Genomic DNA, 26,217 nt, shown 5'->3' with positions numbered 1-26,217 from the left:
AATTCATTTTATCCGTATGATCTCATTTCCCGCGAATTCTTGCTATGCACATTCTTGTGCCACTCTTTCTCCAGACAGGCTGACTACCTTGGCTTTTCATGAATATATTTCCCACTTTTCTTGCCTTTGGTTACGGCACGTCTTTTTTCTAGATTGTCATAATTTATTTTCCCTGCCTATCCAAAGTATTCCCACTCCTTTTTTTTTTTTTTTTTTAATTTCTTTCTTTTTGGCTGTGTTGGGTCTTCGTTGCTGCGTGTGGCCATTCTCTAGTTGCGGCGAGCGGGGGCTACTCTTCGTTGCGGTGTGCGGGCTTCTCATTGTGGTGGCTTCTCTTGTTGCGGAGCACGGGCTCTAGGTGCACGGGCTTCAGTAGTTGTGGCACGCGGGCTCAGTAGTTATGGCTCATGGGCTCTAGCACACAGGTTGAGTACCTGTGGTTCACGGGCTTCGCTGCTCCGCGGCATGTGGGATCTTCCCGGACCAGGGCTCAAACCCGTGTCCCCTGCATTGGCAGGTGGATTCTTAACACCTGTGCCACCAGGGAAGCCCTAAAGTCTTCCCACTCTCTAAGGTCCGTCCTACACCCTGCCTTCATGAAACCTTCCCTCATCACTTCGGTACGTATTGATTTCTCACTTCTCCGAGCCAGTTACCTTTAATTTAGCATCTGGTACACTTAGATGCTGTCTCCTGTGTATTTGTTTTATGTCTTCAAGTAGTTTGGAAAATATTCCTCAGTCTAGCATTGTTTCAGAATACACAGTAAATGTAGTGGATATTTAAACTACTAGATGACCTTATCAATTCAGACTATCTCTTGGGAGAGTTTGCATTCCCAGATTGTATTGAGGGTGAAATTTGGAGAAAGGGACAGAGGGTGTCTGAGGGTGAGGAAGGGTCTGGAATTCTGAAACAGCTTTTCAGACCTAGAGTCTCTTATCAACAGAGTGGCACGTGAGGGTGAGGAGATGGGGGGGGGGGGGTAAGGGTCTCCTAGTAGGTGGGCCAAGGACCTATGGCCTCTGGGCCAAAGGTTTGGAGAAATGATTAAGCCCAGGTGAGGCAGACCATGGCTGACACAGACAGCAAAGTGTCCCTATTTGAATCTGGTTCTTGCTATGACAGGTTTTGCCTTTACCCAGTTTCTCAAGCCTCTTACATCTTTGCACAACATTTGCCCTATTGAGAAACCGGTTTTGCATGAAACCTCCCATGGCTTGGAGCAAGTATCCATGACGGTGTTTGCATACCATTGGGGTTTTACTCCTCCCCTGTGTGCCAATAAGGGTGAAGTGGCATTCAGATGACGTGATATGAAGGACATCACTGCGGCCTCCAAAACTGAGAATCTTTGAACTATGTGAAAGGTTCCTACCAGGATTTCACAATGACAGAGAAGGCCAGGAAAGACCAAGTCTAGAAGGCAAGGTTAAGAACACTGTCTTTACATCAGTTCTCACGAAGCCTTCTCAGAGTACAGCAGCCGCATTGATCTCCCCGCCTCTGGATCCTGTAGTCCATACCGTCTAGACTACACAGTTCAGTCCTGGTTGTATGCTCTCTTCTAGAAACTGCTTTGTGTGTTAGTTGCGAGTTCCCTGAGAATACAGACTATCTCTGATACTTCTTTGCCGGCCCGTGTGGAGCCTCTCAATACGATTTAACTCAGTGCTGGGCACAATAAGATTCTCAACAATAAGTGTTGATGAATTTGTTTTTGGAAATTCAAACTCATAAAAAGTGGCTCCACAGAGGAGAATTAGAAGGCCTGTTTCTTCTTAAAGTGGTGGGTGTTGGAGCCCCATCGTCGCTGGTGTCGTTGTCAGTACCAGCAGCCTCCTTTCTCAGGTCAGGGAGTCATGACAGTACAGGCAGGACACACATTTCCCGTGCTTTCCCACCTAGGAGAGAAAGATGTTTTACCCAGTGCCTGAGACCCCTTCCCGATTCCGCTTTCCCCTCCCAACCATGAAGGCCATACAGTGAGAGCTATGAGGGGCATCAGAGACTGGCTGACTCAGTTCCTTGATTTTGTGGATGAGGAAACTTGGGGCTCAGAGAAGAGCAGTTGAGGGTGGTGGAGACAGGATGTATAAGCTTTGGAGTTGGGTAGAACTGGACTTGAATCCCAGTGCTGTCCCTCTTCTGCTGTGTGATTGTGGGAGAGTCTCTTCACGTCTTGGAGGCTCAATTTCCTCATCTTTAAAGTGGGGATAATAGTGCCTACCTATGGGGGTCGGTGTGAGAATTAAGTGAAATAATGTGTGTAAATACAGTGCTTGGCAATAGAGATGCTCAATACATGTGGGCTGTCTCGCCTTTCCTTCTCTGGAGTGTCCTGCCCAAAGTCATCAAACACTTTAGTGCTGGCCTCTCCTGTTAGTCAAGCTAAATATTCTTTCAGTTACATACCAAGGCTAGCCTCTTACTAGAAAATTAAGATCAACCATTAAAATTTTTTAAAATTACTTTCACTGGAGAGGACTTCCCCAGTGGTGCAGTGGTTAAGAATCCGCCTGCCAATGCAGGGAACACGGGTTCGAGCCCTGGTCCGGGAAGATCCCACATGCCGCGGAGCAACTAAGTCTGTGCACCACAACTACTGAGCCTGCGCTCTAGAGCCCGTGAGCCACAACTCCTGAGCCGGTGCACCGTAACTACTGAGCCCGTGCACCGTAACTACTGAGCCCGTGCACCGTAACTACTGAAGCTCGCTTACCTAGAGCCTGTGCTCCACAACAAGAGAAGCCACCACAATGAGAAGGCCACGCACCTCAACGAAGAGCTGCCCCCGGTTACCGCAACGAGAGAAAACCTGCGCGCAGCAACGAAGACCTGACACAGCCAAAAATAAATTAATTAATTTTCAAAAATGGACAGTTTAAGGCAAAAAATCATATATTTACAAATAAATAAATAAAAATTACTTTCACTGGTGATTTGGACCAATTTATTTTGAGCTGATTTATATGCCTCAGAGATAAAAGACAGGAATACTGAATTTCAGAGTGAAATTCAAAGGTGTTGAGGTTTTGGCCATTTCCAACTACAGTGTTTGAACTCCTGGTACTCCTAAAATAGTACTGATGGCCTTTTACCCCTTTAAACAAAAAATTCCAGTCTCTGATATATGTACATGCTTTGCTTTGCAACCTGATATTTTTCACCTGTCTTTCTTAAGACATACTCTGCTATCCATTCATCATCAATTGGAGCTAAAATGAAAACACTGCTGTTAAAGTTCTTTTAAAAAAATAAAAAATGTATTGGTAATGATCATGGGGGACTTGTGGGGTGGCTTAGTCTCAGAAATGAAACGGACATTTGTATCTTTTGTAAAATTTAAGGGTTAATGATAAACCTTTCTTTCGCATGCTGGAGAAGATTCACTGCGATCATTATTTCTTTGAAAATGTTTAGTTAGCTAATATTCATTGTGTTTGGCTGCAAACATATCTTTCAGTATGGAGCAGAACCAGGATTAGTCTAGAAGAAAAATCTTAGTGTGAAACACCTCCTAATTGTGACTATTTATCAGCCTCCAATTGTGGTTGACAGCTCATTATTTGGTGAATCATTTAGGTCCTGCAAGGCAGAGGGACGAAGCAGGGGCAAACCTCCCTGAAGTTTCCTTTGTGGAAGGTGTGGTAGGCAGAATAATGGTCCTTCAACGTCCTTGTCCTAATGCTCAGAACCTGTGAATGTTAGGCTACACTGCAAGGGAGGATTACAGTTGCAAATTAGCAGATTTAACAAAAGGGGAGAATTCTGGGTTATCCAGGTGGGCTCAATGTAATCACAAAGATCCTTAATAGGGGAAGGCTGGGCAGAGTAGAACCAGGGAGCGGGTTGATGATGTGAGAAGAACTCAACCCACTGTTGCTGATTTTGAAGATGGAAGAAGGGACCACGCGTCAAGGAATGCAGGCACCTCAAGAAGCTGGAAAGGACAAGGAAATGCATTTTCCCCTAGAGCCTCCAGAGGAGAACACAGCCCGGCTGACACCTTGACTCTAGCCCAGTGACCCCCCCATTTTAGAATTCTGGAACTATAAGATAATACATTTGTGTTGTTTTCAGATACTGTTTGTGGTAATTTGTTTACGGCAGCAATAGAAAACTAACAGAGTCTCTCCAAACAAAGGCTGACACACCGTCTCGCCCCAAAGGTGCTGCCTGGAATTCTGGGGTTTCACACAATCACGGGCAACAAAATTCCCAAAGGGACTGAGACACAGCGGGAGACCGAGAGCCATACTTGGTATTGATGTCACATAATTTATAAAGAGTTTCATTTTAATATTTCCATTTAATCCTCCCACCGGTTCTATGAGGTGGAAATTTTTATTATTCCATTTTTGTAAACAAGGAAGCTGAAGCTTAGAGAGTTAATTTTTCTTTCTTTCTTTCTTGTTTTGTTTTCTTGGCCGCGACGCATGGCTTGTGGGCTCTTAGTTCCCCGACCAGGGATCAAACCCGGGCCCTCAGCAGTGAAAGCGCAGAGTCCTAACACCTGGACCGCCAGGGAATTCCCTAGAGTTAATTTTTCTAAAATCAGATAATAGTAAGTAGTAGAGTTGAGATTCACAGATGTGGTCCCAAACTCTAGGTACTTCACTACTTTGATATCTGTCTTGCCCGGAGAGCCATCCAACTAGGAAGTCAGTACTTACAGAGGTTGCTCATTAGTTAAGGTAATTTCTCTAATAAGTGGAGGTTGTGGGGAGAGGTGCAGCTAATACTTTGCAGTGGGTATCCACTCTCCATATGTCTGCTTCTTACGAATGTGGAGTCTTCCTAGAATGTACCTGTTGTCAAGAACATCACTGGCCAGTGGTGGCTACTTGCTGAATATTTTTAATTCCCTGTCCACCATAAACCTAAATTTCACATGTCTAAATTATAGCTCAGCCCCACCTCCCTCACCTCAATCTGACCTCCACCCTGACTTTCGTATTTCTTTTGAGAATTTCATCATTAACCCTGTCATCTAGATTCAGCAGCTATAAGAACAGTAACAGCGAACCCTTACTGGGAATACATTCCAGTTATTGTGCTAAGTGTTTTAGACGTCATCCATTGAATCCTCCCAACAACCCTATGAGGAAGGTACGATTATTAACCCTATTTTATAGCTGAGGAAATTTAAGCTTATGTAAGTTGCCAAAGGTGACACTTTAGCATCATCTTTAATTACTCATCTCCTCCGCCCTCCAGAGCACATGAATCACCAAGTTCTCTCAGTCCTCCCTCTGCACTATTTCTTGCACTTGTTTCCATGTCCGTTGCCACTGTATCAACCTTGGCTCTTTTTGACTTATGCCTCAGTTATCGCGAGAGCCCAATACGGTCTCTCTTGTTCTATGATTCCCCTTCCTCAGATCTTTCTAATATGCTTTGGTCAGACTAAGCCACCTAAAATCCCACTTTTATCCCATCTTTTTCTGAGTTCAAACCTTTAAACTAGAGAAGATACGTCCAAATGTCCCCAAAGGTTATCCTTGGACAGTGTGATGGTGGCAATATTTTTTTGAAAAATTAAATAACTTCATTGTATTAAAATTAAAAGGAAAAACTGTTACAACTATAGGTTGAAATTATAGGGCCAGATACATAATAAAGATAAGCAAACATTATACCCTGTAAGTTTGTAGGTCAAACTTCATTTGTTCCAGCATTGGGGAGCTCTCATTGGTTGTCTGACCGTTCCAAATATGCAATTCCACTTTTTAGAGGCAAATCTTTGCATTAAAAAAGGTTATGTAAATCTGCTTAGTGCTTCCATATATTTATAAACTTCATTACTAGTGGTAAGACAAAAAATGTACATGGTAAAAGAAAAACTGGGTCAAAATACTATCAAAGGATATAGCAATAAAAAACTTTTATCTCTCTCCCAAGGGTAACCATTGAATAAGGTGATTTGAATTTTCTTCTTCACACTTTACATGTTTCTGTAATTCACAGACTTTTAGCAATGGACATGTATTGCTTTATGATAGAAAATAAGACCAATAAAGCATAATTTTTAAAAAGGAACCAAATTATCGATCATTCCCTGCTACTTATAACAGAGAAGCTAGTTTTTTTGGCTGAGGCCCTGTGTAATCTGGCCCCAAAACGCTTTCCAGGCTTATTATAAACTGTTGAATACAAATGTTCTGCTTCAGTTAAACTATTTAAAACACCTTTTCCCTGCTGTGTCTCCAACTGTGTGTTTTCTCTTCCTGGAATGAGCTTCCCCTTCTTTTTTAATATCCCAATTCAATCTATTGTTCACTATCTGAGTCTGTTCTACATTCAGCCCTTCCTAAAAAGGAAGGAATCAGTATGTAGTGAGTATTTCCCGTGTGGAATTATGCATTCTATTTGATGCTTTCCTTGGTAGTCATTTGAAACCCACAACAGCTCTGGACGGTTGGTGTTAACAACCTTCATATTGAAGATGAGGAAACTAAGTTTCCCACCAGTTACATAGCCAGTATGCGGCAGAGCTGGAATCTGGAGCTGGCTGCTCTGCCCCAGCTCAGACAGCCCTCATTTTTTCCAACTTCTGTAGCTTTTTTCCAACTTCATTATTTATCTAAGTTTGACCCATAATCATAAAAGTGCATTCTAAGAGAGTGGCATTGCTTGTAGTACTATTTTGAACTACTTATATTTTGTATACTTATATTTTGTATTTTCTTGATCTTCTCCACGAAACCTCCTGTAAGAAAACTTGGGTTGAGTTCTAACTTGCGATTTCCTAGTTCTGTGTCTCTGAGCCAACTCCTTAAACTTTCTCAGCCTCAATTTCCTCCACTGTAAAATAGAAAAGAAAATAATAATACCTAACTCTTCTGGTTGTTTTGAGAGTTAAAAACCCAGTATATACCTTGTACAAAAGAGCTGTTTCTGTGTTGGATTTAACATGATGATATTAGTTTATTTTCAAATTCCATTTAATTTCTAGTTTCTTTATAGTAGTGTTTTTTTTTTAAAAATATCTTTATTGGAGTATAATTGCTTTACAATGGTGTCTTAGTTTCTGCTTTATAACAAAGTGAATCAGCTATACATATACATATATCCCCATAGCTCCTCACTCTTGCATCTCCTTCCCACCCTCACTATCCCACCCCTCTAGGTGGTCACAGAGCACTGAGCTGATCTCCCTGTGCTATGCGGCTGATTCCCATATAGTAGTGGCTTGAGATAGTCCTAAAAACTCAGTGATCTAAAGAGAACTAGATGTTTTTCTTCAATACATTAAAACACTGACTTTACACAAATTTTAAAAAGTACTTTTTAATCAAAATAGTATTTTGCTGTTTGGTCAGAATATACTATCTTGCTGTTTAACCAACGTTGAATAAGAGGTTCTGTTACTAGTTTAAGACTGTTCCTAAAGGTAATGTTTACATTTATAAACATGAATTATTATTGAACATTGTCATTTTTAGTCCAGAAAACCACTGAGCACTTTGAGAGCTACACTTACTCAGAAAACCATTTAAAGATCACTGGTCTTCAAAAACAGACACCACTTTTTCATATTCTTTATATCAGAGGAAAAAAAGGACATTACTGCATTCACGCCAATTATTTTCCTTTAGAGTCAGATGAATAGAAGCGAAATTCACAAATAGTTTTTAGCCTTGATTTACTTTCCCCTCCTACGACCACCATCATTTATAAAAGAACTTTTCAGCCTTTTGAAAGATAAATACATCTGATGTTAGGAATGAGCATTCTTTTATTCTTAATATTTTATTTCACAGTTATTAAAAGACTTGTCAAAGCAACCTTGACAAAACCCCCAAATGTGTGTTCTACATAACATTGAAAATCAAGTTTGGGCTGTAGATAGCAAAAGTCCATCCGCAACTCTCCTGAGATTGCAACTGAGAGATTCTCATTTCTCAGGGCGCTTCCCGAATACCTGTTTGTTATGAATTGTTTGATTAAAATAAGACAACCAAATAGTCTAGTTATCAGGTCATTAGGATCTTTGTAGGATTGAAATGTCCTACATTTGCCTGAAGCTGGGCAGGATCTTTTTTTCTCCCCTTAACATGCAATCTCCTTGAAAAAATAGTTTCTAGTCCACTGTTTCTCATTCCCTGGTGAACTCACTGCAATCTTGCAAGACTGTCTTTGGTGAAACCACCCTCTTCACGGTCACTTAATTGCTAAATCAAGGAAGACTTTTTAGACCTTATCTTCTCTGAGTATTAGTACACTGGAAACACACTCTTTCCCTGCTTGAAACGCTTTTTTCTTCGCATTCTGTAACAGCCATGTCCACTGCCTTTCTTTCTGCTTACCTGTGTCTCCACACTCCTGACTCAATCCTGGGATTACCTGGTTTTTTGTTTGATTGTTTAAAGAGTAAATTATTTATTTATTTATTTACGGCTGCGTTGGGTCTTCGTTGCTTCGCGCGGGCTTTCTCTAGTTGCAGCGAGCGGGGGCTACTCTTCGTTGCGGTGCGTGGGCTTCTCATTGCGGTGGTTTCTTCTGTTGCAGAGCATGGGCTCTAGGTGCACAGGCTCCGTAGTTGTGGCTCACGGGCTCAGGAGTTGTGGCTCGCGAGCTCTAGAGCGCAGGCTCAGTAGTGTGGCACACGGGCTTAGTTGCTCCTCAGCGTGTGGGATCTTCCTGAGCCAGGGCTCGAACCCGTGTCCCCTGCATTAGCAGGAGGATTCTTAACCACTGCGCCACCAGGGAAGTCCCATACCCGTTTTAAAAATCTTTGCCTAATTGATAAATGAAAAGTCATCTAGTTTTTGTAACTTATTGTGTCTGTTTATATATTGGCCACACAAAGATCAGAGATACACTGATAACAGTGTTGTTGCCATTTATTCTTTCTTGGTTGTACATCTTAATTTGACGTTGAGGCTTTTCATCTCTTTCAGAGAGGGGATTGTATGTTTTCGAACACCTTCACCTCCCTCCTTCCTTCCATTTCCTTACAAATGAGCATGTATTTGTTTAATTTAATTGAATGGAATTGAACACTTCATTCCCTTTAGACTTTTAAGCACCATACTTGGTCCAGGTTCTTCATAAACCTTCCAGTGAGGAGCACGGAGCACTGTACTGAAAGATGGGAGAACTGCTTCTAATCCCAGTTGAGTCCCTAACTAGCTGTGCATTCTTGGGCAAGCCACTTAACCTCTCTGGACCTGCGCTCCCTTTTATGTAAAGTGAGTGGGATGGTATCAGGTAATGTCTTAGGTGTCTTCTTGTTCTCACATCACAGAGGTAAGATTTTCTTCCAGGAACTTCCTTCAGAGGCAAACTCTTAGAATATTGCCTCCTACTCTGCCAGAAGAGTGCTCTCCTCCAACATAGTGTCTCACCTCTTTGAGGCAGAACTTGCTTCCTTCCAGAGCTGTGATTCGTTTGTATGGGGCCATGAGCCCTAGGACAGTAGCAGCAACTACCATCCAAAAAACAGCCAAGACTTAAAGGTAAAGCAGGTCTTATCCGTTTTGTGTGTGTATTGAAAATGCTTTGAAAACCTGTTGAAAGCTAGGGACCCACTCACAGGAAAACACACATAAGCATATACATACAAAATTTTAGGGGGCTCCTAGACCGTCTGAAGCCCGTCCACGTACTCCCTGGAAGCCATGAACCCTAGGCTAAGAATATTTGATTTGGGAACATTAATGGGATCCCTGGAGATAAAACGAAGTTATCAGAAATGCTTACTTCCCATTGGAAGAGGGAGCTGCTAAATTAAATATTTACAGAATATTATCAAAACTCCCTTTTCAAAACTAAACTCTTATGCTTACTTGTAAATATCTTCTTCATAAATCAGGTCATGTGCTAAACTGCTTAAATCTTGCAGAGTAGAATGCAAATGCCTTACCGTGCATTATAAAGTCCTGTGTGGTCTGGCTCCTGCTTGCCATCGCTTTATACTTTTGAGCTCCACTGGCCTCCCTTTTGCCCTGGGAACATACCAACTCCCTCCCGACAAGTCACTCTGTTTCTGCTGAACAGTCTCGGAGTGACCTGCTGCCCCTGCCCAGACCGCATCCCGCCTTGCATTCAGGCTTCAGTTCAAGCGCCCCCTCCTCAGGAATGTCTCCGCCAACCACCTTCACCCCACCCTCAACCATGCGCTATCACAACACCCAGTTTTCTCCAGTAAAACTGATCTTGTTACAGCCCTGGCTGTTTTTGTCTTCTCTCCCCACGAGAATGTTAGTTCCATGAGGGAAGGGGCCTTGCCTCTCAGTTATAACCGCAGTCCCAGAGCCAGGGACAGATTAAAACCTTAAGGGGGTCTTAGCTTCCCTGGTGGCGCAGTGGTTGGGAATTCGCCTGTCAACGCAGGGGACACGGGTTCGAGCCCTGGTCAGGTAAGATCCCACATGCCGCAGAGGAACTAAGCCTGTACGCCACAACTACTGAGCCTGCGCTCTAGAGCCGCGAGCCACAACTACTGAGCCCGTGAACCACAACTACTGAAGCCCTTGTGCCTAGAACCCATGCTCCACAACAAGAGAAGCCACTGCAATGAGAAGCCCATGCACTGCAACGAAGAGCAGCCCCCGCTCGCCGCAACTAGAGAAAGCCCGCGCACAGCAACAAAGACCCAACGCAGCCATAAATAAATAAAAAAAATAAATACATTAAAAAACAAACAAACAAAAACCTTAAGGGGGTCTCAGCACTAAAGATGATGGTGCTCCTCTTCCATCTTTAATTCTGGCCAAAAAATTTGGTGCGCCTCCCTCATATTAAACTCTAACCAGAAACAGTACTAAACCATACACTTGCGTGTACTGAAACAAAAATAGCTTCTTTCCTGATGGTCTGATTGTAAGACCTTGGAGCCCCTGCTTTGCTGGCGCCCTAAATACATGAGCCGTTTGTCTGCTTTTGGGGAACCTAGCACTCACTCAATCCTTTAAACATACTGGAAGCAGTTTTAGGTTAAGCTGGCCTATGCCTACCAAAAAAACCTTGCTGGGATTACTGATAGGAATTGTGTTAAATCTATAAATCGATTTGGGAAGAACTGATGTATTTACTATATTGGGGCTTCCAAGCCCATTATTTAGGTCTTCTTTAATTTTTTTTAATCAGCATTCTATAATTTTCAGCATACAGATCCTGTACACGATTTGTTAGATTTATACCTAAATATTTCATATTCTTTGGAGCAACTGTATCAATAAATGATACTGTTTTACATTTGTTCTTACCTGTTTGTTGTTGGCATATACAGAAGCTCTTTTAGTAGAACAAGGAGGAATGTACTCTTTAGTGACACAAACTTGTTCAATATTTATTTGCTGGACTACTAACAGGCTATGTATCCTACCATTCATGTACCTCTGCAGTGTGCCTCTAAATCTCAAATTCAGCCTAATTCTTGATTGCTTCACCCCAATCTCTACTACTGTTAGAAGGGTCTACTCATCCCTCACCTGAATACCCCTTATGCATTCCATCTCCATGTCTTCACTCCTGCCATTTCCCCTCTAGAATCGTCCCTCCGCTGAACCCTCTTCCCCCAAACTAGATCTTAACTATCAAACCCCAGCTGACATCGCTCCTTTTCTCTGCTGGACTCTTTTAACCAATATCGTATGCCACTCAATCATTAATTTAGTTTTTCATTAGTTTTAATCCATGCATGTCTCGTTCCCTAGTTAGATGATATGCACTGGGAGACTCCCATAATAGCTATCATAGCACCACATACATGGAAGGCGCTCCAATTTAATTGTATAAATGAAGAAAGTCGAGAGAGGTTTCAAGACGTGTCAGAATAAGGCGCCTGGAGCTGCAGCATCTAAAGAAGAAGTCTTCAAGATCCAGGCTCTCCACCTCCAGGACAAGGATTCTCTCTCTTTTCCTTCCTTCCCCCAAATCCCAACTCCTCCAGCTAGTCAGACTGGAGATGCAGATCCTCTCCAACTACCCCTTTGAAACCGTTCTAGAAACAGCAGGTCTATATGGGCAGTCGATTTCTAGAGGTTTTCTTTAAGAGCATAGGCAGTAATCCCATTGGAGCTGCAGTAACATCCCCCGGCCACCAGAGGGCAGGGCGCCGCGGGAGAGATTGCTTCCCCCCTGCAGAAGTCTTAAAGAGGTCAAAGGCAGAGGCAGAAAGTCGGCTCTGCATCCATGGCCTTCAGGCGTCTTTTACTGCCTCGAGTGCTCAGCGCTCTCCCCCTCTCCAGATGGGCTCCTTTTCCTCCTGTAAAAGATGGGCCGGAAGTTCCTAGAGGCTTACCCTAATACTAACCTTAAATGATTATAAGAACGAATGCACTTAAGCTGCAGGATTTAAAGGCAGAAAAGGAGTATGGAGATGTTTCATCTTTCGTTAGATGAACCCCAAACCTGCTTCTCAGTTCTTTTACGAATCAAAAACAAAAACAGGACAACAACAAAAAGCCCCAGGCAGTGTCCAAACGGACATTCCCCAACAAAGATTGGCCTTTAGGGACCAATGTCCCAAATCCAGTACATTGTAAATGGAATATTTTAGGAGCTACTATTCCTACACACAAATTCTGGCTCATGGGGCAGTCCGCTCGCAGTGTGCTTTTCCGTCATTAATCACATCTTTGTTATGTGATATCCACGTGAGTACTTCTCAGTTAGAAGCAGCTTCATGCTCAAATGCTCAAAGCACACTAGAATAAAGCTCCGATTGTCCTGTTCAGTGATTCCAAGCCCCGGTTTGTCGCCACCTCAGGTCTCTAGTTTCCCAAAGTGTGTAATGTAGTTTCAAAACAAAGCTATTTTAATTAATCCAAATAAAAAATGCACGAAGTGTGTTAAGTTAAATCAACGGGGTCTTGCTCTTGCACTTCGCAAGGGGCGGTGAACCTCTGGTCTGTGCTGCCCGATACAGAGCATACCTGTGAAGGGCATTTTAGCCTGCTCGCGCTCGTTACATTTACAAATGTAAATAGAAATAATAAGTAAATATAAGCACAGTGAAGTAATGAATGTTAGGAGCATTCAGGTGAGGGCTTTCAACGACAAACACACAGAGGGAGCTGAGCGCTTGACCACCTGAGTGTGATTTCTTTCTTAAAGTACCTGTAGCTTCTCTTTCCTAAGAGACGGCAGCGCCCTGCGTTTTAGATTCGTCACTTTTTAAAGAGCGGTTGTAATGCTCTCAAATCATTGTTGGCGTTTCTTCACGCTGGGGAGGCAGCTGGAAACAGCCCGAGGAGGCGGAAAAGGCTCTGCGCCTCGCTGGGGCGGCGAGGGGCGGGGGGGGGGGGACACCCTGAAATACCTGTTGGGGCGCAGCGCTGAAGGCGCGCGGCCGAGCCCCGGCCCCGGGGGTCGAGGGTCGGGGAGATCAGGGGCCCGGGGGGCGGCCGGCGGGCGCGCGGGCGCAGAAGGAGGAGGCCGCGGGGCCGCCTCCCCGGGCCGCCCGGCTCCTCCCAACGGCGCCCGCGGAACCTGTCCCGGAGCGGCCAGGCCCCGGAACGGAACGGGACCCGACCCCTCCCCGAGCGGCCGCGACCAAGCGCCGAGCCACGCTCCGGGCTCGGGCGGGCGCACGGCCCCGCCCGGCGCCCACCGCCCTGCCCTCGCCTGTCTCCTCCTTTCCCCGGGGCTCCGCTGAGTTCATTCACTGGGATTGGTTTCAAGTGACGCCATCTCTTTATTTTTAAACCAATGACCTCATCCGCGCTTGAAGTTTCCTGACCAGCGACTCTTTCTCTTTCCCCCCAACCCCCCACCCCCCCCAACCCCCCGCCTTTCCCCCTCCTTCTGGGTATCCCTGTTTGGGGGGCTCTGAGCAGTTTTCAAACGACCACCATCACCTCTCCCAACCCCCTCCGCGTCCCCGCCGCCACCTCCACCTCCCAGGTTCCTCGCCTCTTTCGACAGTGTTTTTTCAAGGCTGATCGGGGGTGGGGGGTTAGAGAGAAAGAGAGAAGAAAAGTTGCAAACGGCTCCGCGCGTCCCGCCCCCCCGCCCCCCCCCGCCCCCCCCGCCCCTCCGAGCAGGAGAAGATAATATAGCGAAAAGAAGAGGAGGAGGAGAGCGCGACGGGACGGACGCGAGCGGGAGCGCAGCCGCCCTCCCGGCTCCGTCGCGGCGCCTCGCGGGTCCGGGAGGCGAGGGGGCCCCGCGGGGAGACGCCGTGACGACTTTCGTTCCCCCCCCCCCCGAGGGAGCCGGGAGGTCGGCGGCCCCGAAAGTAAGTGGCCGCGCGGACGGCGAGGTGGGAGGGCGCGGGGCCGGGCTCCCGCCGCGCCGGTAGCGTGGACGCTCGTCCGCGCGCCCCGCCGGCGCTGCCCTCCCGGCGGCCGGGCCCGGGGTCCAGGGCGGGGTGGGGGGCGACCGCGGGCCGGAGCGGCGCGCGCGTGGGAAGCGGGGGCGGGGGGGGGGGCGCCCGGCGGGGGGGCCTGCGCGGGGGGCGGGGGGCGGGGGCCTCGGGCCGGGCGGCCGGGTCCCGCCGCCAGGAGCCGCCGCCGACGCGGTCCCTTCGCGGGCGAAGCTGCTCACTTCCAGGCGCGACTGTTACACAACACGCCTGCCAAGTGGGGCCCCGGCCTGACGGTTCCCATTATCTCCAGCTCGCCTTTGGCGTAAGCCGCGCGGCCACCGGGGTGGTGACGGGGTTGCTTTCTTCAGTCAACTCGCTTTTCCTCCTGGGACCCCTGAGGCCCGGTGTTGGGGGCCCGGCCCGGTGCGCCAGTGACTTCTTTATTTACACCAGTCGTAAAACGTGAGAAAGGAAAAAGCCCAGGGAGACGACCGAAGGTCTGTGTTATCATGTGTAGCTTCACGGAATGAAACACAGGGGAGGAAGATATTGGTGCAAAACTGAAGTTTTCAGGTGCTGCTGGGTTTATTTCCTTAAAACGACAACAGCAGCAACCCGGTAATTAACTCGAGAAAATACAAGTAGATCTTAAAATGAATGGATCCTGCAAAATCCTAAGGAAGTGTATCAAACGTCAGCTGCAGAGATCCTAAATCAAGTCCTGGGTGCCTCGAATCGTTTGGAGAAAGCACACCTCCAACCAGCCTGTGATGAATAAAGTGGAGAGGAAAAACCTGTTACATAATCTCATTTGCCCTGGGGTTTGCAGTGCCTTCCCCTTGAATCAGGGGGAAGTGAGTTAAGATGCAGGGTTTTTAAACCTCTCTGAAGTTTTTATTTACCCAGTGCTCTGGCTGCCACTTCTGCTTTAAAAGATTGTAAGTAAATACTCTGCTCTTACAAGGGAACCAAACCTATCAAACCTGTTTAGAAAATGACCAGGTATGTTTCTTTCCTTTCTTTCCGGGGCGTGTGTGTGTGTGTGTGTGTGAAATTTACCATCCATGAAAGACCTTATGACTCGTATTTGGGGAACTTAGACTGTCAGAAAAATGCCTTTTTAAGCCACTCATCTTATGAGTGCACATAGGTGACAACTGTTTCCTCAAAGGATTTATACTATTCTGAAAAGAGATTTTTGAAGTCGAGGTAAATTTTTAAAAGAAGAAAAGAATTCTTACCAATTGAATTAGTCACTTGTGAATTATTTACCTTTCCTTGAGAATCATGTGTATTGGATAAACAGCTGGGGAGGCCGTAGTTAATTGAGACTTGTGGGATTCTGTGTTTGGTGAAGGCAGCAGCCTGGAGAAGGTAAATTAAAAAACTAAAAATTTGGGGCTTTGAATGGGGATTTTAGTCAAAATGTGACTAGGCACTGTGAAAGTTTTTTGTTTTTGTTTTTTAAGTAAAGTTCTGGAATTTAACTGAGTTTGATGACTGTGTGAAAGCTTGTTGTTAAAAACGTTTTGGGGGGCGGTTAACATTTAACATCTTATGTAAAAACTTCGCCTAAAAGACACCAGCCCAAAAGTTGGCTTTTAGGTTAAATAATTTGTACTTATCAAAGTTCTACATGGGGGGAAACAGTACAAATGAGTTTATTCTTAATTCTGCTGGTAATATGGTGACTAACATGAAAAAAAAATAGGTTCAAGCGCTATAAATGTGCATTTGAATGTAAAATAATTGAATAGCTGTAAAGTGAAAACGGTCATGTAAAATTGAGGATTAAGGATCTCTTTGACCAAAAGCTTAATGGCAGTAACTGAAAAGGGGGCAAAAGAGAAGATCCTGTTAACCTAGTTCTTTTCCTTTTTCTTAAACATTAGAAACTCATTTGTGGCAGTGAGGCTGAGATCAAGTCTGAGATTGGTGCACAGTTTAGGCTGGGGTCAGGAGAAGGGCCAGGGTTGATGTGTGAGTTTGTTTTGATGCTCTTTTCTATAAATGCCTGTATTGGGAATTTAATTCTATAGAGTTTTTGGCCTATGGGATTATATATTGATGAAGCTGACTTATATAGCTGTTCAAAATTAATGTTTTTCTATTTTTCAGCCAATCGTTATAGCCCACTAAATATAATTTGCTAGCATTACCAGTGTAATATATCCTAGAAACCCAACTTTTCCTGGAGTATCAAAAAAAAAAAAACAAAACGGAGTTTTCTATCCAGTGTTATTTGGACTGAAAATTTTACTAGACGTGTAATGTTTTTATAATGCTTTGCATTCTCAAGCAAATGGTACTTTAAATTAAAGAAGTAAATTAATATAGGGTAAGCTGATTTGGATCAGAAGCCCAAAAACAGGGAAGAAATAAATCAGGGGAAACAGAAACAAGATTTTATGACAGTTTTCAACAGATTGAAAAAACTAGTTAAAAAGGCTTCATAGGAAAAACCACAGTTGATGTTTGATTGGCTTTTTTAAAAAAATTAACTGTATCAAAATTTAAAACCAAGACACATATCCACCATCATAAAAGAAAATGTTTCTAACGGTGGCTTAAGCAAAAATATAATTAAGAAAGTAAATCTGGCCCAAAGCCAGATGTCAAATTTTTTCTGATTATCTTGTGTTGTGGATAATCTGATATTTTTGTACATTTCATTTAGCCCAGATTGACCAAGGGTTGGTTGGCTTTGTGAAGGGATATAGGGTTCATAAAGTTTGGCCAGATTTAAAGAAGCAGGCTCAGGCTTTAAGAAGACGCCAGTCTCATACACAAACTGACTGAGAAGTTTGAAATGTAATCAAATAAATGACTGAAGGAAACAGGAGTGGCTCAGAAAGGAGGATCTGAGGCAGATTACCAAGGACAGGTACAAAGAAATAATAAAAGCTTGCCAGGGCTATGATCAGGGAAGAAGGAAATGGGATACATCTTGACATGAAAGGAAAAAGGCATAAAAAGAAAAAATACCCTCCAATACCTCAGCAACAGGAAGAGAGTGATGGAACTTTACCTCCGTCTTGATTGGGGTTAGATACCTCATTGTAGGTATCACCAAAAAGTCACAAGATTTTTTTATTACATACAAAAATTAATCTTGGGGGAGGGGGATGGATGAAGTGCATTTTGAGCAGCTATAGTTGTGTATATGAGAATGTAAAGCTTGAAATTGCCAAAGATAAATTTAAAAAATAGAGGGGGACCCGCTGCAATTTCAATTGAGTTATTGGAAAGGGAGGGCTAGGTTATAAAAAGTTGAAACTCTTAACTGAATTGATTTCTGGATTGACTACAGATATGAATCAGTCAAACAGAGCATTTATTAGTGGTGTACTCTTTACACATCCTGAGATGGATACCAAAAGTTAGGGGCATGGGTCCCTGCCCAGAATGAAGATTATGAGAATTTTAAAGGAGCTATATACATACGCAAAGGTAAACAATTATCAGACAGCTGGGAAGTGCCAAATTCATGGTATGAAGGAGAAAGAGACTGGAGGATTGCGGACCTAATCTTCACAGGGATATAGTAGAGTTTGACCCTGGCCTCAAAGGATGGTTAACATGAGTATGGAGGAAAGGAAGTAGGGGAGGTGAAAGGGAGAGGCCATTCATCCATCCATCCCTTCATTCAGGAGATTCATTCAGATTTGTTTGGAACCTCTGCTGTGTGCTAGACACTGTTCTCCAAACCTGGAATAGAGTGGAAAATAAGATAAGGTTTCTGCCCTTATGGAATTTACATTCTAGTGGGAGAAGACAGAAGGGCAGTAAACAAGTAAACACTACATGGAAAATCTCATGTCAGAGAGTGATGTCTTGTGAAGATAGTAATGAACAGAGTAGAGGAAATTATAAAGTGCTCTTTATAGCCCCACTTATTCTGTGAATAACCTATTTTGCCTGTGATATCCTGGTGAATAATGTTAATGATTTAACTTTTTATTATTTATTTGCAGTCCAAACCAATTTGAATAGACATCTACACATTAATTGACTTCATCTTTAACCAAGTTTTAAAAAGAAACCTACGTAATATTTTGTAGATTGAAGCATGCACGCTTTGAGTTTTTAACTCCTTGTTAACAATTTGTATGCAATTCTTCTGCTGTTATTTGCTAAGAACCTCATGTTTTTACAGTGAGGTTGATGTCATTCTTCACAGTTTACTTAGAGTTGTATGTGTTGGGCTGTATACTTAGGTAAGAGTCTCCATTAAGAACGATAATCACAATAGTGCTATAAAGTGAAGCTAAACTCCAAGGACAGTTTGTTTTGATGGTACCTTGTATGAGAGCGCACAAAACAAAAGATGTACAGAAACTACAAGTAAGCTCTTCAGCTCAGTTACCAGAAAATGGGGTCAAGGGTGACACCCCCTCCAGGCCTCGTCCACATGGTGCAGGAATCTGATGGTAAATTTGGGCTGTGTTGCACTCCGTGTGGTTAATCATTCTCCTTACAGATTGATAGGGGAGTTAGTGGTCTCACCGGAAATATTATCTTAACCTTAGGATTTTTACTGTTTTTCTACAAGTAGTAGACCTGATACAAAAGTGTCAGTTCTGAAATGGGGAAGTCTGAACTCTGTAGCTGTCTGACTGCCAGGTTTTACTGTTGTTGTTGACAAGATGTCCTTTGTAGTGTCAGCTAAAAATTTGTTAGTGACTCTTTCATGTTTTTGGACACATTTATGAAGTACTTCTCAAGCATTTTTAAAGAAATGTGTTCTCTCGTTCTCCATTCTTTCTGTAGTTTTAAACTTGAAAAAAAAATTATAGGTGGAACTGAGGTAAAGGATTTTCAAAAAGGATTTATATTAAGTGTATGTGCCTATAGAGCCACATCTTGAAAATTTTTCTATATGCACCTAATCAGTTTTCATCTACAATACATTCTGACACGCTTGGAATAAGCCTATGGAAAATAAAACAATTTTCATAGGAAGTGGGAGATTCTTTAGCATTTCCTTGATTTCCTTCTAAACTAGATACTCCATTTAGAAAAGAATTAGTTGTAGTGATAAATGCTAGGGGGTCTGTGATGTGTGTGATCAAAGCTAATGTGACGTGTACTCTTCAAACATATGTGGGAAGGACAGTAGAAATCAAATTTGTTTTAATGTCTGGGTGACGGGTGGGCTAAACTGCAGTTTACAGAAAAATATAAATATAAATTGTAATGGTATATGGCAAGGTAATTAATATTAAATATCTCCATTCTTCCCCTTAAAATTAATAGGGAAAGTCACGTGTAGAGACATATATGCTGCTTATTGTTTAACTGTATAAATGACCAAAAAATATAACTCGTATCTTAGGATAGTGCCAAGTCGAGTTCACTTTTGACAAAGGTTTGCTGAGTAAATTGAATTCTCACAAATAGTTACTTTTGATGGTGGTTGCATTCTCTCTCTAGCTTAGAGCACTGATTTTTGAGCGTGGAGTTGAAGCCTGCAGGGGGTTGCCTTCCAGCCTTGGGCACCCGGCTTGTTTAAGCTTTATGCTCACTCTGGGACCTGGACCCTGACCTCACCTCCAGCCTGCCAGACCCTGGGGCTGACCTGACCTCATCTTTTCTGAAATGGCAGGTGGTGGTTTCTTACAATTTCCTCCCTTCCTCAGCAGCTGAGCTATGTCCTCTTCTGGTCACTTCTCAGAATACTCAAGTGTCCCCAGTCTGGCCTATTTTGTAGTGGGTTTCTCTTGTTATTTTTTGTTGTTGTTTTCTTGGAGGAGAAGCACATTTCTCAGGAAAAATAGTTCTTGACTTTGTTTTATAAACTGTACATGGTATATAAAGCATGGTATTATTTCTTCTTCCTTCTCAGCTTTAGCTGATAATCTTATATTCACTTGTAAATTAACTGGTAAGAATGATATTTTGATGCTGCAAGACAACTAAAAACTAACAAAGACTCTTTTTTTTGGAGACAATCAGGAAATTAGAACATGGAATGTGTATTAGATGATACTTAAGAATTATAACTATGAAGTTTTTATCTATATTAATGGTATTGTGGTTATGTTAAAAAAATTCTCATCTGTTAAAGATACATATGGAAGTATTTCCAGGCAAAATGAAATGATGCCTATTATTTGTTTTTAAAAACTTCAGGATAGGCACAAACACACACAAATGGGAAATGAAACAATATTGACAAATTTTTGATAATTGTTGAGGGTACATTGGGGTTTGTTACTATTTTCTGTACTTTTGTGTGTATTTGGAAATATACATAATAGTTATTTAAAATACACACATTACCAATCATAACTGTAGAGGATGAAATTTGATACAGTAAAATTATGTGGTTGGACGTTTGAGCAAATTGACCAATCAAAAAACTCTCCCCTGTGCATTTTCTGTAAGTTCTGTATTTAGTAAAAAAAAATTTTTAAATAGGGATAATTTTGTAGAAATATGGTCACAAGATTAAAACTCTTCACTCTGAGATCTTATAATAATAATACACCTGTAATTTATAAGTTGTTTTCACGTATTTTGTCTTTTATTCTCTGAACAGGACATGAATTACCCGTTTCACAGATGAGGAGACTAAGACCTTAGAGAGACTAATTTATCCAAATCCCAAAGCAAGTAAGAAGTGGCAGCGGACCTGGAGCCGAGACCTTCTGACTCATTCTCAGGTGCCCATTCTCTTATGTACACATACTTAAAAGCACTCTTTTTTGTGGTGTTAAAAACCAGAGGTTTTCTTACATTTTAGTGTCAGGACACTTTTGCATTCTTAAAAATTACTGGAACCCCAAAGATCTTTTGTTTATGTGGACTATATCTGTCAGTATTTAGCATATTAGAAATGAAAACTGAGAAATGTTTAAAATACTTATTCACTTAAAAGTAACAAACACATTAAAGGTTAACATAAATAACATATTTTAATGAAAAAGGTATTCCAAAACAAAAAATGTAGTGAGAGACGTGAGATGGTTTTACATTTTGCCACTCTCTCTAATGCATTGCTACATAGACGGTAGCTGGATTTTCATAACTGCTTTTATATTGTCTGTTGTGACATGTTGCTTTGTTTGAAGTACATGAAGAAACCCCCAGCTATACACAGATACAGAGTAGCAAAAGGGTAGGGTATTTTAGTGTCTTTTTCATATAATTGTGAACATTCTTTGATATATCAAAACTCAGCAAGTGGTAGATTCTTAAGGGTTAGTTGCAGTGTTGAATCTGAAACCTTATCAATGAATTTTTTGTTCTCTGTAATGTAAAAATCTATTGGTCCACCTTGCACTTTGGATGGATCTTTGACCTTTGTGTGATTTTATATCATACATTGGTCATTTGAAAAATAACAGTTGACTGAGTTCTGCAGATCTTTCAAATGTTGACACATTTGATTACACAGTATTTAGCAAATCACATTCATTAATATGACCATTAATCTCATCCAAAAAGTCTTTAGGAATTGGGAAGCAGTCAAGATTTTGATATGCAGTTCAAGTTTTCCAAAATTCTGATTTTTTCTTGAAAGCTCAAATTTTATCATCAGCAGCAGATATTGTTAGTTTTTTTCCTTGAAGCATCAGGCTCACTTTATTTACTTTAGAGAAAATACCAGGTACCTAAGTCTAAATAATTATATATAACAGTAAGTTGTCTGCCAATCATTCTTATAGCAAAAATGGTATTCTATGGAAAAAGTGTATAGTTTAGCTCACAACTCAATTGCATAAATGCTTTTCCTCAAGACGGCCTATGTATTAGGTATGTAGAAATGCTTTTTCTACATATTTGGTATGATGAATGCTCACATTTCATCACACAGATTATTAAAAAGACCACGTTCTCAAGAGTGAGATTTAATAAAATTAATAACTTTTACTGTTTTATCAAAGGCATATGTGAAACTGGCTTTTTAAAAATGATTGCTAGTGAAGAATATAATTATTACTAGTAAAGTTTTGTACCCTTGCCGTGATTCACGTTAAAGTGCCAGCAGTTTTGCCCTCCATTGCTTTTGTACCATCAGAGGAGATATCAACATGGTCGTTTCAGGGTAAATCATGAGATTCAAAAAGTTATTTAATACTTTGAGTAATTCAGCAGCACTTGTATTTGTTGCCAAGCATTCACATAAAAGAAGCCCTTCGATGATTAGTTGGCATGGATACTGGAATAATAAAAACAAAACAGTAAGTCCACCCATGTCTGCAGATTTGTCCGCTTATAAAGCAAGAGTACAGTGCTTAAGGAGAGGTATTAACTTGTAGATATTAACATTTAATTTGATGAGCTACTGCATCGTTGGAAGTGCCACTGCTGTGATTTCTTTTACTGGCCCTTCATCCAGCAGACATTCAGCAATGTCAGCCGTGCAAAGCTTTCTTAGTTTCTCAGCTATCTTGTGCACCGCTCCAACCCGTGCATTCTGATAACTTACCTTTATGATGCTTTTTCATTTCTAATTTGAAAACAATCTTTTGCTTCTGAAGAGCTCATCATGTCAAAATTTAAGACATTCCATTTCTTTTTCTTTAAACCCTCAATGAATTCATTGGATGATAATGAGGTAGTGGTGATTATAGCCGATATAACCAAAGATCGCTCTTGCTAGGAACATAGAAGTACTGAGAACACACTGAAAATTTCTGAAAACATGCATATTTATACCTTAAACTTGCTACCTTAGAACATTCTAAACACAAGAATATACAAGCATATGTTTCCTTAGCTGTCAGAATGATATATTATCATCACACACTGTGTATTCTCTGGACTCACTGTTGTGAAAAAGGCAGGTAACATCTTTGTATTACTAAAAAGAGTTTTGACATTGTGGATCCCCTGAAAAGGTCTCGGGGACCTCACACCGGGGCATCTCTGGATCACACTTTGAAAATGCTGATGTAAACTGGTGCCCTGTCCTAACATATTTTTAGAGGAGTCTAACATAGACATCTGTATCAATAAAGTAATGTTTCCATCTTAGCTGATTAATTTGTCAGGAAGAGGGAAATATGTTAGTGTGTGGGAGGAGCCGTGTGGTCTGGAGATCATAGTGGTGGAGGTGGTGTAACCTCAGAGAGTGGTGGGGTAAAGGGTAGACAGAGGGTGGAGTTGGCAAAAGCGCTTTACGACTTAACAAAAAATGAGCATTTGTTCTCTCTGTGTTTTTTTTTTTTTAAGCGAAAAAAGCACTGGATCTACATATATATATTCATACTCATTTGTATCTATGCTCAAAATCAGGGTACTCAGCCATTTTTTCCTTGAGTGACAGCAGGGGAGAGACGCTGGCACACCTGAGAGGAGAACAGGTGTTCACGGCCATTGTCCGTTTCTTCCAACCAGGGAGGCTGTGAATGGAGTAGACGTTAGTGATCACGGGAGGTGCTGCAGGCAGAACTGGGCTGTGGGCAGAGACGGAGATGAGTGATGGGGGGCAGAGGAAGACTGTGGGGTGAACACGGGGAGAACGGGGCCCAGGGGCATACAGAGGTGGGTGCAACCGGAGTCATGGAGATGAACGTATATTTGAAAGATTTCCATCAAAATACAGTTGAAATAACTATTGAAATAACTGTAGTGGGTAGTCTGACTTCGAATGTCTTACCAGTATTCAAATTCTATTATTATAACCTGTGCAGGAGAAAACAGCAATGCCATGAATTTGGTGTAGTGCTGGTAAGTCTCTAAGCTTCGGTTACAGGCATCAGTATGTGAAAATATTGATTGGGCCAGGTTTGGGGCTGCAAATTCAAGAATGAAATTTTAATATTTAATTTTTTACTAACAGGCAATTATGATTAAAGGAGGCAGAAGAATTTAGTTCAGATAGATATCATTCATCAGTTTGTTACTTATGTGGTACTCATTTCCAGAAAGGATTTGAGATGGCAGAAGGAAGAATCAAAGTCAGTAATCAAGAACAAACATGACTCTGAGTCATGTTTTTTTCCCTTATGTTTTATCTACTGATGACGTTTATTTTAATAGGGTCATATAGTTGAGGTACTGTAACTGTAAAGTAATTAAACTGGTCTCTGTTAACTATGCAGGAGGCATATAATCTTGTCACTTTTTAGTTGCATATGTATAAGTACAGTATACATTTGTAATGGGAGTGCTTGGGCAGGAGAATCATAGCAGGGCACAGAAAAAATCTTTTTAAATTCAGTACTGCTTTCAGCTGTAGTTAACAGAAAGCCATGAGCAGAAGCTTAAACCATAAGCTGTTTATTATTATGCAGTTCACAGAAGTTCAGAGGTGGTCTAAGGAGGTCCAGCTGCTCAGCAGTGCCCTCAGGGCCCCAGGTTCTCTGCCATCTTTTGCATGTTCCCTTACTGCCACCAGGTCACAAAATGGCTGCCTCAACTCTAGGCATCACATCCCTTTTCAAGGCAAGAAGGAGGAAGTAGAGCAAGCAGTCCCCATTCCTGTGCTTGCCTGACAGAGAACAAAATCTTTCCCAGAAGCTTCCATCCAGTTTTCGCTGAAGTCTCTTTTGCTTGAACTGTTTCACACAAGACCGCCTCCCTTCACAGGAGGTACTGGGCAAATGAGTGTATGTACAAGGGGAATGGGTACCAGGTTTGGTGTAACGCACATCGTGTATCATTTCTTAGGCTTATGCCACATTGCTTGCTGCCCAGGAAAAACTGGGACTCAGCCATTAGAGGGGTGGAAATGTCTCTTGGCTGGCTGGCTGTGTGTCTGTCACAAATATGCAGAAAGGAAAGCACAGAGTATTCAGTAGCTTGCTACATCAACTTTCCTTTAGTTCGGAGACTATTTTATGTGTGTCCTTCTTTCTTACATGTTCCCTTTTCTTTCTTATTTTAGTGGAAGGTTACACAGACCTGAATCCCAGTTAGTCGTAGAGCAAATATAGAGACAGTTAGGTCTCAACTTCCTCAACTGTGAAATAAGAATATTGTATTAGATAATCTCTGAGGTACCTTCTGGTTCAAAAATTCTTATCTCTTCTTTTGTTCCTGTCTTTTGATCATTTCACATTTCTATCTTTTTAATCAAAAAAAGTAGACAGGGGAATTCCCTGGAGGTCCAGTGGTTAGGACTCCGCACTTCCACTGCTGGGGGCCCAGGATTGATCCCTGGTTGGGGAACTACGATCCCACAAGCCACACGGTGCGGCCAAAAAAAAAAGAAAAAAAAGCGGACAGGATTAGAGAGAGGATATAGAAGTGTTTGGTGTTTTATAGTCATCTTGATAGCTGGGCAGTGTCTCTAATAAAGATCTTGATGGTATAGAAGGTTGAAGCTTAAAATTAGGTTTTGGCTTTTTGGCAGTTAGGTAATATGATATTATTTATACCCCAAATTTCTATTGAAAGTGGAAAACTAATAGCATTTTTATTTTAATAGGGGAACATATACATATACGTGTACAGTCTGTAATCAAAATAGCCTCAGTACTGTGTTCTAAGAAAACGCCATCTGACCCAGCAGAGGAAGCATTTGAAGCACTGTTGGTTAAAACCTGGTAGAACACCACCTTTTGTTTATGGGGCATTTGTTCTTATTTGTTAATAGTGTTTGCATTGCATATTTGCCTTAGATAAAATTAGAGGACAGCTAAAGGAGAGTGATACCCTTCATGCGTTGTAACAACTGAACTTGAATGAGGCAGAACCTTTGATGTTTCAAATGTCTTGAAATGGGATTCTACTTGTGTTTCAGAGAGAGCGGTGATCTGGCTCCTCCTACAGAATCCGGTCAAGATTATATGAAGTCGGATATACAGTGAGTTGAAAATCATATTCCCAACTCTAACAAATTACCAAGCAATTACACTGCTTATAAAGGAGGCTGTTGAAATGTTAACCTAAAAAGGATTAGTCTTCTATCCAACAAAAATCTTATAGAAGGATGCCAATGCAGTTTATTGTGTTTTATCAGTATTGGGAGATCCTGGAGATAAACCTTATTAACTCTGGCATTC

At 42.1% G+C, this 26,217-nt stretch overlaps 1 protein-coding gene and 1 long non-coding RNA gene across 7 annotated transcripts in view; one reads left to right on the top strand and one right to left on the bottom strand.

Moving 5' to 3' along the window:
• Positions 1 to 1,703: 1,703 nt before the first annotated feature.
• LOC132373005 (uncharacterized) lies at positions 1,704 to 13,383 on the bottom strand. The gene is made up of 3 exons (XR_009505319.1): positions 13,274 to 13,383; positions 2,723 to 2,838; positions 1,704 to 1,904 (listed from the first exon to the last, which is right to left on the bottom strand). It is a non-coding gene; the product is annotated as an uncharacterized LOC132373005 (long non-coding RNA).
• Positions 13,384 to 13,463: 80 nt separating this feature from the next.
• The window catches only part of DUSP16 (dual specificity phosphatase 16), an 84,619-nt gene continuing 71,865 nt past the window's right edge, over positions 13,464 to 26,217 (top strand). For 2 of the 6 annotated variants that reach the window (XM_059935321.1, XM_059935323.1), the window contains exons 1-3: positions 13,464 to 14,191; positions 20,802 to 20,925; positions 25,956 to 26,018. The gene's annotated coding sequence lies outside the window, so the exon portion shown is untranslated. The other 4 variants (XM_059935326.1, XM_059935324.1, XM_059935325.1 and 1 more) reach the window with 4 other exon arrangements.

The sequence above is a fragment of the Balaenoptera ricei genome, chromosome 10, assembly GCF_028023285.1.
Source record: "Balaenoptera ricei isolate mBalRic1 chromosome 10, mBalRic1.hap2, whole genome shotgun sequence".
NCBI lineage: Eukaryota > Metazoa > Chordata > Mammalia > Artiodactyla > Balaenopteridae > Balaenoptera > Balaenoptera ricei.
This window is presented reverse-complemented; position numbering and strand designations above follow the sequence as displayed.